Source organism: Pararge aegeria, chromosome 2, assembly GCF_905163445.1.
Source record: "Pararge aegeria chromosome 2, ilParAegt1.1, whole genome shotgun sequence".
NCBI classification, from domain to species: domain Eukaryota; kingdom Metazoa; phylum Arthropoda; class Insecta; order Lepidoptera; family Nymphalidae; genus Pararge; species Pararge aegeria.
This window is the reverse complement of record NC_053181.1, coordinates 6,998,529-7,014,121: the sequence shown is the minus strand read 5'-3', so window position 1 is coordinate 7,014,121 and position 15,593 is coordinate 6,998,529. Positions and strand designations below refer to the sequence as shown.

The window sequence follows — 15,593 nt, the reverse complement described above, 5'->3', positions numbered from 1 at the left end:
AATAATAAAAAAGTATTCCAAAGAAATATCCAGAAAAATTGTATATTTTAGAATAGAGAATTATTTACTCTTTCACAACTAGGGACAGGAAATAGGAATCGAATATAATTAAATTACAAAAAAAAAATAGTGGCATTCAATAAGTTATTCGACATATGAAGTATATAATAACGATATAAAAATTTCATTAAGTGTTTGGTAACATATGATATATTTCTTAAATCTAAGTCACGAATCATGACACCATTTTCGGCAGAGTGGGCATTGACGTATATCTTCACAACGTTCTGTATCATATGCGTGGCAGTACCTTATGTAATAATAATCTATTTATTTTGGTTTCTTGCCTGAAGTTTTCTTTCTAGAGTCTGTCTTTTGTGTTCTTTTTCAGTTCCTTGAGATTTGTTTTATGTTATTTTCCTTTTGATTTGGATCTCTTTATTCTTTCCTTCTTTCCAAGTAAATCTTTTGAAAACATAACAAAGAAATAATCCAATTATATGCACTAAGTATGTAAAAATATCTATGTAGATTTGAAAGTTTAATAAGGGCCGGCCAGCGGCCTTTATTGCCCGCCTGGAATGTGGCTCTTGTTAGACTCCTTAGGCTTGTTTTATAAAATTAATTAATAAAATGGACATAAAAAGTAATTTAATGGTGAACTTTCCTTGATTTGTCCGTAATAATCATTTTCTTGAAGTCCTTAATTAAAGATTACGTAAAATTTGTATATTTTAAACTTTAAAATTCTTCACTTTACCCAAAATTTTTGCTAGTGTGTAACGTAGACCTACTCATCGGATGGCGTCGTGGCTATTGACGAGATGGCTGATCGCGTGATGTTGCGCTTTTAAATATTAGCCTTCTGATTGGTCCTTTAGAAGTGTTCGTGAATGGAATCTAAATAAATGTGTTACAAATGTGTTTTTGTGGCAATGGACCTTGATAGACACCGGCTCTTTCTACCCGCAGGTACCTTATGAGTAAGGGGTATAGGACCATTTTGTTCTCCTTTAACTATTAACTAATGTATTATCATAACATATCAGTTTGGTACCTTGTTTAAGATGAAATTGGTTAAAAAACTAAAGATGATCACACTACTTGGAAGTTAAGGAATTTTAAACATAGTTTGCAGTTTTTCAGGTTCTTCAAAAAAAAGAGCTAAAACAACGTTACATGATTTACAGACCGGTTGCCATGGAGTAGATTGTTAATTTAAATAGCCGCTCAATTTTTACTTTAAATGTCGGCAAGTGAAATCTGAGTAAGTACAGTACGTCTTTGTCGGTGAAATAAAATATGAGCAAATTTTGCTAGCAAACACTACTTGATTCTTATAATTGAATTTGTCAAGGTATGTATTTTTTAGATATTAATATTCACGCATTTTATCTACGTACTTATAATATAAATTCGCGATTTATTTCAATAGTCAGTGTTGCCTAGGTTAACAATATCTAGAGGTCGCTGTAGGAATAGGTGTTTTTAACTAATACACATGTGGGTTGCGCGGTTATAACTCCTGAACTGCATCTTGTAACTAAGGTCATAGTTGGTGTTCTAAAAAATAATTTTGTTAAACTTTTTCTTCTTTTACTTTACCAATACATACGTAAGATTTCTTAGTTTAAAATTTCAGGATTGCCTGGTTGTTGTTAGTTTACCACGGGTTAAATTTTTAAGATTCTATTGAGAATAAGTCAGAAATAAACTAAGCAATTACTCCTTGTCAAAATCCTACCATTTACAATGTCTTTGCAATTTTCAATTTCATGAATCTTTTTCAATGAACACTGTCTTAATATTAAACAATGCTAATTTTTCTAAATTTAATAAGCCATCTGTAATTGGCCTTGCGCTGAATGGAAATGGCGCTGTAGTAAATAGTATAAATGGTGCCTAAATACGCTTTCATCCCCTTTATACTTTTTTTGTTATTGTCCACAAATCTGCACTGGGCCAGCGTGGTGGACTACGGCCTTAACCCCTTCTCATTGTGGGAGGAGACCCGTGCTCTGTAGTGGGCCGGTAATGGGTTGATATGATGATGATGATGAAACACAGTGCATGCCACTTACGAATGTGTCAACCTTGCCACCATCCCAAAATTACATAGCCAATAAAGACAGTCAAGTTAAAAAGAACTTATTCAATTTACATATAATATACCTATTGATATATCAAACGGTCTGTGTAGGTACAGATTATCACGTTCGTGATAGTGATTCACTTACAAAAAATAGTAACTTAAAATGTATTGAGTTAGATAAGAGAATAAGAATAGCGGTAATGATGAAAATAACAAAATTATCTGTAACCGCTTCCCCGAACGACTATAAATAAATGAGAAATAATTAAAAATAAATGATAGCTTAACGCTCGCTGTACCGTGTTTATAAAAATAATGTAAAACTCACGCGACACTTACATAAAAATCAAGAACGAGTAGAAAAAGAAATGGGTAATAAATACGAATAGATGTGGTTCGATTGTAGTGCGACGTTAAACCGCCGGTGTCTACTCCGGTATTCCAACTAACGACACAAGTTGTGTCTGTGATCCTAGCATGTATACTTTTTTGGGGTCACAATTCAATGCAGTGTTCAGGGGCGGCAGCTGTTAACCGTAGATATCCCACTTAAAACCGAAACCAGATCAAGTTACTTTCATATTTCTCACAGCGCGATTTGCTAATTTATGTTAACCGTGCGGTTTTGATTAACTTTATTTCGGTTGCATATTGGTAATTCATGTAGCATCTTAAATTTTTTTTAAACTCTCTGTAACTATATGAATGATAGCGTGATGTACTGAAAGCCTTTATTTTATCTTTCTCAACTTTTCTTTCCTCAAATTGGAATCGATTTCTAGGATTTTTGGAAATTGTTTCTAAAAAATAACTTACAATTCCCCAAAACCTATTAGTATCGATTTAAAAATTTAAGCCACTGTTGATATGATGCTACTACAGTGAATAATAAATCGATGTTTTATCGGTCTCCAAGATTCAGTTTATTACCAATAAATACAAACAATCTAAAGCCTCAGTAAAGGTAAAGGTACTGCTAAAGTATTAATTAGTTTTTACTAACATGATTTAAACTATCTTTAACTTTAAACACAGATTAAAATATTTCAACACGCAAACCAGTCCGCTCATTAAAACATCCTGCGCATTTACGCTTTTTGTGGGACATAAAGAATGCCTATTGAGGTCCTTGTGGTGAAACGAATCTCAAGTTTAAGTAATTTAGGTATATCTATTATTTAAGTAAGTATTTAAAAAGCAACGAATATTTTCGGAGCTACGGAATCATCAGAATTTCCATCGAAATGAGGACTTAATTGTACCGAAATATAGTTATAATAATTATATGCAAAATTTAAATAATTCCAGAAAGATCTACTTTTTCCATTTTTGTTTCTATCTATATTTATTATACCTAAGCACCAAAAGGGGTTTCGTATCATCATGATTGAATTTCGGTGTTGTAGTGAAAAGTGCGTAGGGAAATTAGAAAATGGATTTTAGAAAATCTGTGTGGAAGCCATAAATTTCCCCACTCATATATATTGTGAGTACCTACGATAGACTTACGCAAAGTAATGGCTGACAAATATACCGATGCTACGCTGAAATTACCGACTTTGGGCTACAGATTTTAATTTGCAACAGACTTTAGATTTTGTTACATTTTGAGAGTCGAGACCACTGTGCAATGTTCTCAGTGCAGTTTGAGAGTTCGAGTCGTATCGGAACGGTTGGCGTGCTGCGTGTCAGCCAGTCGGCAGTCCGCAACGAACCTCGGAGTAGAGAGCGCGCCACGTGCAGGAGCCGCACCGACGTGGCGTGATGTCCACAGAATAAAAAAGCCGGCCGTGCACCAATTGAAAAGTGACAGTGCGTCAGTGAGAAGAATTTGTGCTCGGGATTTTATACAGGACTCATAACTTCATATCGACACGACGACTTCGCCTCCATTTACATTATTATAGTTTTTAATTTGCACAACATTTCTAGGTGAGTGTTTTCTTTTTCTTAACTTTTACTTTATTAAAATGAGTGCTCCGTTACATTTAAATATAGGAATACTTTTAATTTAAAATCTTCATATTTTATCAATGTGATTAAGGAATATTTTAGAGTAATTTAATGAGTTAAATAATGAGTCAAACGTAACTACCGATTCAACGACAAACGAGTTTTCAAGGTTCACAATTTAATATTTGAGTTAGAGTCGGGTATTTTATTTTAAAATGGGTAGGCATACCTACCTACCAATCAAACTTTTTGCCACTTCTACGTAGGTAGTTATGTACCTAATAACCGTAATTTTTTTAATATTTTAGAATTAAAATAATTATAGCTGAAACCAATAAGCATACTGTTTTTTATAGTAGTTTTAACAGGTCTTCTCTATTTTAAGTGAATAAATAGCAAACTTATTTTATCCACGTTTTACAAACGAAAGATTAAGAAGAATCTCTTGAGTATCGTCAAAATTATCGATACAATAATCGACGTAAAACTAGGTCATATTCGTAATAAAGTAGGTACCTAGATAAATATTAAAAAATAAAGATAGGATCTTCAAACCAATTTATTAGTAGGTACGTATACTTAGTTAATTAAGTGGGTAGGTTGACAAATTACTTTAATTAATTACATATTAATCAATCATTGCGGACGATAAATGTATTATCAATTTACCTACTTAGTAACGGCGAATATGATGTTTTTATACTAATGCGTAAATACTAAATACCTCATAATAAAGTTATATTATTTATTTTATTTTTATAGAGAAATTATTATTACTTTGCATCAACGTTGTGGGTGCATTTCCAAAATTTGAACTTTTACAGTTTATATGCTCTTGGATCTTTTTAATAGGTAGCTGGGTAGTTGGACTCTAGGTAAAAAGGACTGCTCATTATTTAGACAAAAGTTATGATTTTTTTTGTGGTTAATCAAATTTTTTAATAAAGTAACGCTTACGTAGGTACTTGTATTATACATAGGTTATATGTGGGCATTGTTAATTATTTGAATAATTATCTACTAAGTGGTACTAAAGTTATTACCGTAGTAGGGAGGTAAGTACCTTCAATCTACATACGTACTTGTTTCCTTATTAGAAAAATGATAGCTATATTTGCGTGCCCATGTGACATTGGCTTTGATATTCAGATAGACAAACGACTGTCTTTCTGTACGGCCGGCACAGATATTGTTTTTAACTTAATAACTATTCTAATCTTAATTTACAATTCTTCTGAAAGTGTATTGGTATGTACCTGCATTCCTCCTAAACGGATTTTACGATTTTCATGATTCTGGACGACAATTATACTCAATAGACTGCGCTGTCAGATTTCTGTTTTCTTTCATCGTCTGCGCTGCTACCTATCCATTATTTTGTAACTATTCAAGCTCTAGGCCTGAAACTTAGCATATGAAGAATTCTTATATGAAGAACCTAGGTACAACTGCTTTTTGGGTCAGTTTATACCTATAGGGTTTATTTTCGAATGAAGGCAATTTTTGTTTGGTGTTCAGAACAATAAATAATTTCTGTAGCGTAGGTAGTTGTACCTGGTTCTCACGTCAAGTTGTGTTTGTTTGTGTTTCTATAATAAAAAACTTTTGACTACCTACTTACTTCTTATATATTTCAAAAAGGTAAAGGTAGTATCAAAACGGCTTGGTGACTTATTTACCGATTTATCTTACTTATAATTAACTTAATTTATAGAAAGAAAAATCCGATGATAAAAAAAATACATAAAAATGAAAGATCACACAAAAAGATTAAAAATTCCTTGTATGAATTGCTCTAATATAGATAACACGTTTGTTTTTTGTTGGCTTCCTCAGAAGCTTTTGAAACTGCCAGCTTAGCCAGAGTTTGAAGTGTTATGTAGTTATTATAACCTCCAAGGAACAAAAGTAACTAAATGAAAAAAAATATGGCAGTGTTCACATGAAAATTTTGGATTGTAATAAAACCATACTGCGGCGTGTTAACCCTTAGTTTGTTTAAAGTGGGATAAAAAATATAGCGAGAGGTCTATACCCTTCCACTTAATTTTTAGTTTTATTTCTCGGTCCAAGGCTAGTTTTGCGAGGCATTGGCCGCTACGAGACTGCTTGGAGTCTGCAGCTTGCTATCATTACCGTAATAATAGTACCGATTAACCCATCCATTGCCAACGCGGTTTTTAAATGGAATAGATACATTAATTCATCAACCTAAACTATTCCGTTATAGTAGTGCAGTTTTTGTAGCGACAAAGCTTTTTTCATCAATGCCATATTAGGGCTTCAGTGCATACTCACCTAATGGTCTGTGACGACGATCTGTGCTGATTAATTTCGGGGGAGGACTGAATTCCTCAACGTACAACAGCACATCAGTCATTTAAACAATGCATGCACATGCATGCAAACGCGGTGTTTATAAGAACTCAATTCAAAGAAAATTAGATTTGCAAAAAACCATACACTTGGACTAGTTAGCCCTTAGTTTCATCAAAGTGGGATAAAAGGATAGCAAAAGCTTTTTACCATCTTTTTATATAGTTTTAGTTCTCGATCCAAAGCTTCGAGGCATTGGCCGCTTCGAGACTGCTTGGAGTCTAAAACTTGCGAATATTACCGTAATAATAGTACCGATTAACCTATTAAATGCGAACGGGGTTTTGACTCGAATAGATAACATTTATCTTTCAACTTAAATTATTTTATGGCTGTGCAGTTGGTATAGTGACAAACCTTTTTTTCGTTACTGCCAAGTCAGGGCTTGACTGTATAACCAAATGGTCCGTGACGAAGATCAGTGCTGATAATCCTTGGAGAAGGAGGACTGAACACCTTAACATCATTACCCAATACCGACCCTTTACAGCGCACAGGTCTACCTCAGAACGTCAAAAGTTTAGGCTGTAGTGATCATTAAATTAAGAACATACATAGTCCTAATTCAGCTATAATTAAATATAAATAAATAAATAAATAAATATACTACGACAATACACACATCGCCATCAAGCCCCAACGTAAGCGTAGCTTGTGTTATGGGTACTAAGATAGCTGTTGAATATTTTTATGAATATAATACATATTAATACTTATAATGTACAGATAAACACCCAGACACTGAAAAACAATCATGTTCATCACACAAACATTTTCCAGTTGTGGGAATCGAACCCACGGCCTAGGACTCAGAAAGCAGGGTCGCTGTCCACTGCGCCAGTCGGCAATTGTATGCCCACGTCTCATTTTACACCCGCGGAATGTTGCTAGCTCGCAAACTTTTTCCCATTTTCCCCATTTTTTGGTGAACGTTTTAAAACATTAAAGGTAAAATATTTTGATGCTTCAATATTAGTCGTGTACACGGTGTCTGTATGTTCTTAATTCTGAGGTGATGATTTGTAGACTTCACACACCTTGAGAACATTATGGAGAACGCCTAGGCATGCAGGTTTTCTCACGAATTTTTCCTTAACCATTAAAGCAATAGATATTTGATGGCTAAAAACGGACATTATTCCGTAAAGTTGGAGGAACTCCTAACGTTCAAAATCAAACGCAACATCGATTGCGAAAGTGGTTCTTAAATGTAACATACATTTATTATTTAAATATTTCAATGTAGCAAACATTCCTTAAAGATTTAAGTTTGCATATTTTTTATTAATAAATAAGGACTTAACTGCGATCTCAATAGCAAATCAGTCGTAATCGATGTCCTTGCCTTTTATTTTAAGTATTATTTCTCGTTCCAAGGTTACGCTTGCATTGCATTTGTCGTTACGAGACTGCTTGGAGTCCCAATAATTGCCGTAATAGTAATGTCGATAAACCCAACCATCGTGATCGTGATTCTTGAATGAAAAAAGTATACATATTTATTATTTGGTTTTTGAATCGTAAAACAACATCAACGTTAGTTAGTTATTGACTCACCTGATAAAAGGTATATATTTGACAATGCAGTTAATGACGGGTGTATGCTTATCTGCAAGGGTAATGGCTGTTGATTAAAGATTTACGTAACATTTCAAATAAAAATCCTGTTTGAAGTGTTTGTATACCGTTTTCAAAAAAAACTTCTTTAAACTTCATTGCATTACTTACATTCAAAACATATTTTAGTAATTGTAACGGTCGAATTCTATTTAATTTTGTTACAAATTGCAATCTTATTTCCTACCATAACGAGAGTCCACAAATATAATAAGTAAATAGATGGTCATCGACCTGATTACAATATTGTAAAAAAATCGAATGGTTATGATAAACTCTCACTGCTAAATGATAGTCATATTGCTGATTGGGTGATGCAAAATATGACTTTCATTAAATAAATTACCAATGTTGATATAAAGAACCTCTGTAGAATTATCACTATGTAACGGTGACTCTAAATACATTATCCGATTTGACTTTGTCGTGACTCGTGAGCTAGGATCACGCCACCTTGCCAACAAGCGATCTCTGCGTATTGTTCGTTACTTGGTTTTGTGTAATTTGCCACAGTCGTGACATCCATATTTGTGAATCTTGTACCTACATATTAAATTATTAGAAATTATAATCGTCATAAAGTTGATGTAATAAGTAAGCTTTAACTGTACATAGAGAGTTTACCAGGAGAAAGTTATTCTTTTCGGGTTTGATTGCAAACTTGGCAATTAGGTAGGAATTTCCCTATCTCAGATTCATATGTGGCTAATTAATTAATTTTTTTCTTAAGTCGTTCAATTAATTCATGTAATAGTGAAAGTTATTTTAGATTCGTTAACTCGGTAATGGTATTCAGTTTTTTCCATAATTATTGACACTTAATATCGATGAAAAAATTACGTGAAATTTCGTTATTATGTAATACCAATAAAGAATGTAGGTATTTGTACTAATTGAACATCTTAATCGACAAACACATAAAACATAGTATTTGTTTTGGACTGTATGCTAGGTAGTTGACTTTATTATTCATACTTAGATACATTATGATATAGGGTACCAAGCTAATCTAAGTGCAACATTGTATAAAAATTAATTAATAATGTTGTATGTTTCTAACCTATAAAAAGCACATACACTGATAAAGGGCTATTGGCACGGAAAAAATATAATTAACTAACTGTCCCGGCGAAGCTCGTACCGCGGATATTTTTTTTATGAATCTTATATTTTAATACTTATTATCCTATTCCAGTCTAAGTGGAATCCAAAAAAACTAATATCATATTGGTCTGGCAGTTCTTGAGTTATAAATGGTGTAACGAACACATCTTTCTTGTATATATATATATAGATATAATTAGGACTATATTTTAAACGACTTTAAACGAGGAGGTCAAAAATTCAACATATCTTGTTTTATCTCATGGTGGGCCCTTTTTTATTTTGCTGGTTACAATAAAATTGGATAAAGACGTAAATCTTCGGAGAGGAATGCCTGTTATTCACAAAAACGGTCTGTAAGTAAAACCTATTAAATTACTGCTTACATAGAATTAAAATGACAGTTACTGAGAAGACGGACCCTCGAACGCAGAACAGAAACTAATAAATGAAAGCCACAAAGCAATTTAATTTTTTTTCATTCCATGACTTGTAAACACTTTACTACTTTGGGGTAGGTAGGTAGGACTAATGTCTCTATGTACAGTAAACTATCTAGGCCATGTCGAATGAGATTCAAAAGAACACGGACATAAGCTAATTATCGGGTACCGTTTCTCTAATTGAGTACGAGTGGTTTTGGACTTAGGCTATTTATCAAGTTCTAGATTGCGAGTGCCAACATACAAATATTTAATACAATGATTGATCGAAACAAATTCGCGATAAGTTTAATTAATTAGAAGTCACAGTGTGCTTTCACCGTTCTTATTTAAAAAAAGGTTTAAACGATCAATGTTATTTTACTGTGCACCAATTTTATTTTAAGTACTGAAGTTCTACCATCAATGATGTGACAGATATGGTTGTACACTTGTTTTCTATGAAGACGATTGGTCTTTGAAGTCACCAATTGGCAACTGTCCTGCTGTCCTTAATGTTTTCATCTAGGTAAAATGATTGTGTTGAGAATTTATTTAAGTTGTTAGTTGTTTCTTTATATTTGATTCGGCTCTAGGGTAGAAAGTTTTCCTCCAGTTGGTTACCGTATGTTTTATTCGATAGTCACAAATTAATATTAGTCAATAACTATTATATACCCATTGGCCAGCGTTGTAGAATGCGGCCCGAAACCTGCTAAGTATAAAAATTTGATCAATAGTTTTTTCTCTCAGCGAAACGGGGCCGGGAACCGTGTCTTGTAATAGGGCAATTATTAAAGGGTTGACAATGATGATGATCCCAACACCTGTTAACGGAAATTCTGCCTTCTAACCTTACGATTCAGAACTTAGTTATATATAATTTTTATTCTATATAATTTGTGTGAATTTTGAAAAGTGCACCGGTTCATGACCGCAGTAGATATGAAGTATTAAGAAAATATAAAATTTCTCACTCTATACGTATTATTTATTATAGTTATTACGGTAGGCAGTGTTTTTGGACATGTATGAAGTGCAAGCCACTTCGCCACCATCTGTGAGTATTATTTAAATATGAAGGAGGTACTTATTACATATTTAGTACTACTTTTGCGTAATGACGTATTTACTAGGTATAATAATTTATCTCTAATGTGCTTATCTGAATAGAACACAAATATAACAATATTATTTAACAGATTTTTATTATAATTCTGAGTTGGTAATCACCTACTTACAGATTTATGTTTTAGATAAAAATAAATTGCAATCTTAATATTCTTAAACTTTACATAAATATTACAATTAAAGTACCTGTGACTGTGACTTTTCACATTATACTAAAATATTTATTTTTAAATATAATATTATTGGTATAACGTAAGTCATTATAATATATATGACCTGTTTTCATTATTTTAAATAAACTAAGTGATTTTTTTAGCCTTTTATTTGATACTAAAGTTAATGCATTATTAATTTAAAATAAATTCGTCAACTCGTAACTTACATAACATAAAAAAGGATTAAAAGAATTAAGTCAATGTTATTCCTATTCTGCGGATGCATCTTCAGATGTATTTATGATAATATAATAAGTAATAAAAATTACTTAGATTAAACCTATAATACGATAAAAGATAACAATTTTTGTTTGCGCAATAATAATTATTCACTTACAGTACTATCAATGCTGTAAATATTGCAAGGATGATAATCTCTTATCGACGGCATCACAAATCATATAATCTGCTGTTCTAGCATACAACCAATACAGATTATAATCTATTTGTATTTTTTAATTAATGAATGATTACTTAATTTCTCTTACTAATTGTAACAAAATATAATTTAATAAAATTGCAGAACTATAGGATACCTAACTAATCTAAGCGCAAAATTGTATATAAAAAGCACAGAGACTGATGAAGGGCTATTGGCACGGAAAAAATATAATTAATAAAAATAGGACTGTATTTTAACATACTTGAAACGAGGAGGTTAAAAATTTAACACATCTATTTTTGTCGATGTGTCCATCCTTATTTTATCTCATGGTAGGCACGTTTTTATTTTGGTCATCATCAACATCATTATTTTAACCAATTGACATCCAATGCTGGACCTAACATCTATTTGAATTGGGAACGTTATATTCGAAATCAGGGTTAATATTTCTACATATGATTATAAACATCATATCACAATAAACTTTACCCAAGAAATTGGGTTATCTTAAAACACGCCATGAGAAAAATGAGAAAAAAAAATCAAAAGAATAGTAACCGTTCAAATATAGCGAGCAACTTCAGCGAAATGCTAGAGGTCATTTCGTTCTTTAGAAAACTATGAAATGGATGCATCTGAAAAGAGCTGAGTTTACACGTGGCTTCATGCGGAGTGAAAGTAAACTCGAATAAAAATGTTGAACTGTATCAACCTTGCGCTAGCATTATGTATGCCATTGGCTCTGATTTAGTTATTATTGTGATCGAGTTTTATTTATTCTAAAAATTTCAGAAAATAATCTGCCTATTAAACAGAACAATAATTCAAAATTATCTGTCGCAGCTGACGTGGAAACAAATCTAAGAAACTTTGAGGTGATACCTGGATATGTAAGAAATAAAAATGAGTTGCATAGTTTTTGTGAACCCTTGTTTTATCTGCAATATATCTTCCACAAATGTTAATAATGCGATTTATTTTCATGGTCAAGCTTTGAAGTATATAAATACATGACTGCCGTTAGAAAAATTAACTAGAAACCTTTCCATGTTTCCTGAAACAATACGTAAGTTAGAACAGCGTGTTAGGTCTAAGATCTTCATCTCTTGATCCTTTTATGACGACTTTTGATGTTTTCATTCTTTTTACATTATCTGAGTGATGACAAAAGAACTTAAAGATAGACTTATATAACCAATAAAATTACTAGGTAACACTAAGAAGGGAAGTGTGATAATGAGGAAGTGTCAGGTTTCGCATCAATCTCGGGTCATTGCGGTGCTAGGTGTAGCTTTCAGCTTTCTCCCGGTGCCAACTGCCGCGCACTTATCTGATGCAAATACATTCATCGTTCGACGCTAATTAGGAGTGTTTTGTACTGAGATGCTATCAAGTTTTCTTCTTAAGGCACTGGCTTTCCCACGATTTTTGTTCTTTGGCTAGTGGTTCCTTTCAACATTATCATGAATTCTGAATTTCTACTTTTCTACAGTGAGTACCATTAGAGTCTTCTTCTGCGGTATCCAATGCTTACGCTTCTGTTTTAAATCAGCCGCTTCCACTTAAATACGTTAATACTCTGTGCTTTGTCAATAAATTTACTTGTTTTATATGCATCTCATTACCTAGAGGCATTTTTTTATAAGTAAAGCTTTGTGTGACATTTCTCGTCCGGCAAAGTGGTACCGCCATGCTTATTTCTGCCGCAAAGCAGTATTTTTGCAATGCTATCTATCGATCTGCAAGGTGTGGTTGCAGGTTTTATTACAGGCTTACGGGGCTCAACAACTGTGCCTTAGGTTGATGGGCACTGGGCAGAACGTTGCAGGACGTGTTCCTTCAATTAATCCATAAGTTATACTACACATAAAAAAAGGAACAAAAGGCAAACTCCAATGATTGACAGTAAATCATTTTAAAAACAGACGAGTGATAAATAAATATAGGTATATAGTAAAAACTTAATAGAATATTATTTACTGCTCCAGTGTAGGCAAGTTCGTGAACTATAACCTGGCTGAGATTTACCTGGCTTAAAAAATAATTACCTTCACCATACAGCCCGTGAGAAAATGTAATTGATAAATTTTACCAGATCAGTTTTTATGAAACATAAATGTGCCTGACTTGTATTTAAAACCTTGATCCCTTGATAACGACCGTGTTATTGTCACAAGGTCATCACGACTTGAAGCTAAAAAACCACGTTCCTACCAACTATGATACACATATTGCATAATATTTCAATAGCGACCCAGTCCAATAACCGAATCCAACACAGTATTTCAACTAAAGCAGTGTCACCATTCCGGCATCTAACTAAACTCTACTGGAATGAACGGAGACTGGAAAAACCGGCCATCAGTGGATTAATATTAATATTACTAATATTAGTATAAAATTACTACTACATTAATATTAATTATTACTATATTGATATTAGTATCAAATTTGGGGATAGATGGCGATGTGTATAGTGTCGTAATATATTTGTATTTTTTACGATACATTTCAACGGACGGTCGATTGGCGCAGTGGGCAGCGACCCTGCTTTCGGATTCCAAGGCCGTGGGTTCGATAGCCACAACTGGAAAAAAATTCTGTGATAAATAGGAATGTTTTTCAGTGTCTGGGTGTTTATTAGCATTTAATAAGTATTTTTTTATGTTATTCATAAAAATATTCGTCTTCTCAGTACCCATAACACAAACTACGCTTACTTTGGGGCTGGATGCCGATGTGTGTATTGTAGAAGTATATTTATTTATTTATTTATTGAAAGCCAAGTGAGTAGCCTATGAAACAACGAGAGGCATATCAATAACGCTAGGTAGCCGAGCGTAAACAATAACCAAGTAATCAGGTCACCTGAAAGGTGTGGAGGATACGGGTCAGCCATTATGCGCTGATTGAGCCAGAAGCATTGTAATTGTGTCTATTGTGTCAGGACAATATTACCATAATATACCAAACGAGCCAGTGCAAGGGCTGTCAGAACCAAGAGGGCCTCTAATGTAAATTTTCAATTTAACAACGTCATAATACATCTGTCGCACTGCCTAGTTGGTCTATTGATCCTTGTGCCTCGGAGAGCACGAAAAGCTATCGGTCCCGCCTCTGATCTCTTTCTAGTTTTGCAAGATCTGCTGTCCCATTGGACTAAGGGAGTGCACCTGTGTTTGTGCAAATACCTGTGAACTAGGTATAATATCTCCCGCGTAGTTGGAAAATCTCTCTGAAGAATGAACTCAGTGGCTGACATCGTTCGGGGAATCTATTTGTTTGTTGTTAAAACCCTTGTTTATAATAAGGGTTTCTTTAATAATACTTATAGTAATAAATCTTTTATTTGGGAAAAAAAAAACACTTAAAAAAGATCTTAGAATTCTTTCAAGTGCTGGTATCTGTCGTTCATATTTCGATGAGCGTATTAAGCTGCTAAAGTTACCTTTAACAGATCACTTCAAGAGATAAGGCCATCTTTGCACCCTAGCACTATGTATTACTAACGTGTGTCTTTTTTTTGTATGGTTTTTTAGAGTTTTGCAATAAAGTTTTTTTTATTTATTTGTCTATCTGAGCTGCAATTGAAGAAGCATGGCGGATATACCAACCCGCACTGAGCCAGCGTGTTCGACTACGTGCCCCCTTCTCATTTTTGGAGGAAACCTGTGCCCTGTGGTGGGCCCGTAATGATAATGGGTTGATATGATGATGATGATCATTTACGATATAAGATCTTATTCCCTGTCCTAAAATTTGGGAGTAAAGGAGCCAGCTTTGGGGCATAACTAGGGTGAGAATGATAAAGATGTAAATCTGATGAAGATAACTCCATTGATTGGTAGATTCACACTGACTATAACTGTCAAATATGTTTATTTAAAAACTCACACTAGGCTCTGTCGGTGTGTTAGATTTAATATTTGAATACCTTTAGAAATCGTATTAGAAATCGGCTTATGATGTCCATTCTGATGTCATAGCGGTAGGATTAGAGTTACTTGCTTTAAAGGCGTAAACTCCGGGCCAACGAAGGGTTTCGATGTGGACGGATTCTAGAACTCAAACAAATGCAACTAGATTTTGCATCAACAAACGCTGTGCAGTCATATGACTTCGTTGGTGCTCAAAGTCATGATTGTGGAGAGGTTTGGAGTTCGTAATTTACTTTCTTTAGAAGTGGTTGGAAATTATATTATTAGGAAATTACCTCTTTTTTTTAATAGTTATGAAAATAATCTGCTTTGAATTTCTCATATAGACTTAAAAAAGTTAGCAACCCTATGCCGAGTGCA

The 15,593-nt window shown here is 33.4% G+C and overlaps 1 protein-coding gene across 1 annotated transcript in view; it reads left to right on the top strand.

The window, feature by feature from the left end:
• Nucleotides 1–3,750: 3,750 nt before the first annotated feature.
• LOC120628352 (protein windpipe) overlaps nucleotides 3,751–15,593 on the top strand; it is a 61,206-nt gene continuing 49,363 nt past the window's right edge. Inside the window, exon 1 of the mRNA XM_039896679.1 lies at nucleotides 3,751–4,024. The gene's annotated coding sequence lies outside the window, so the exon portion shown is untranslated. The remainder of the gene's footprint in view (nucleotides 4,025–15,593) is intronic.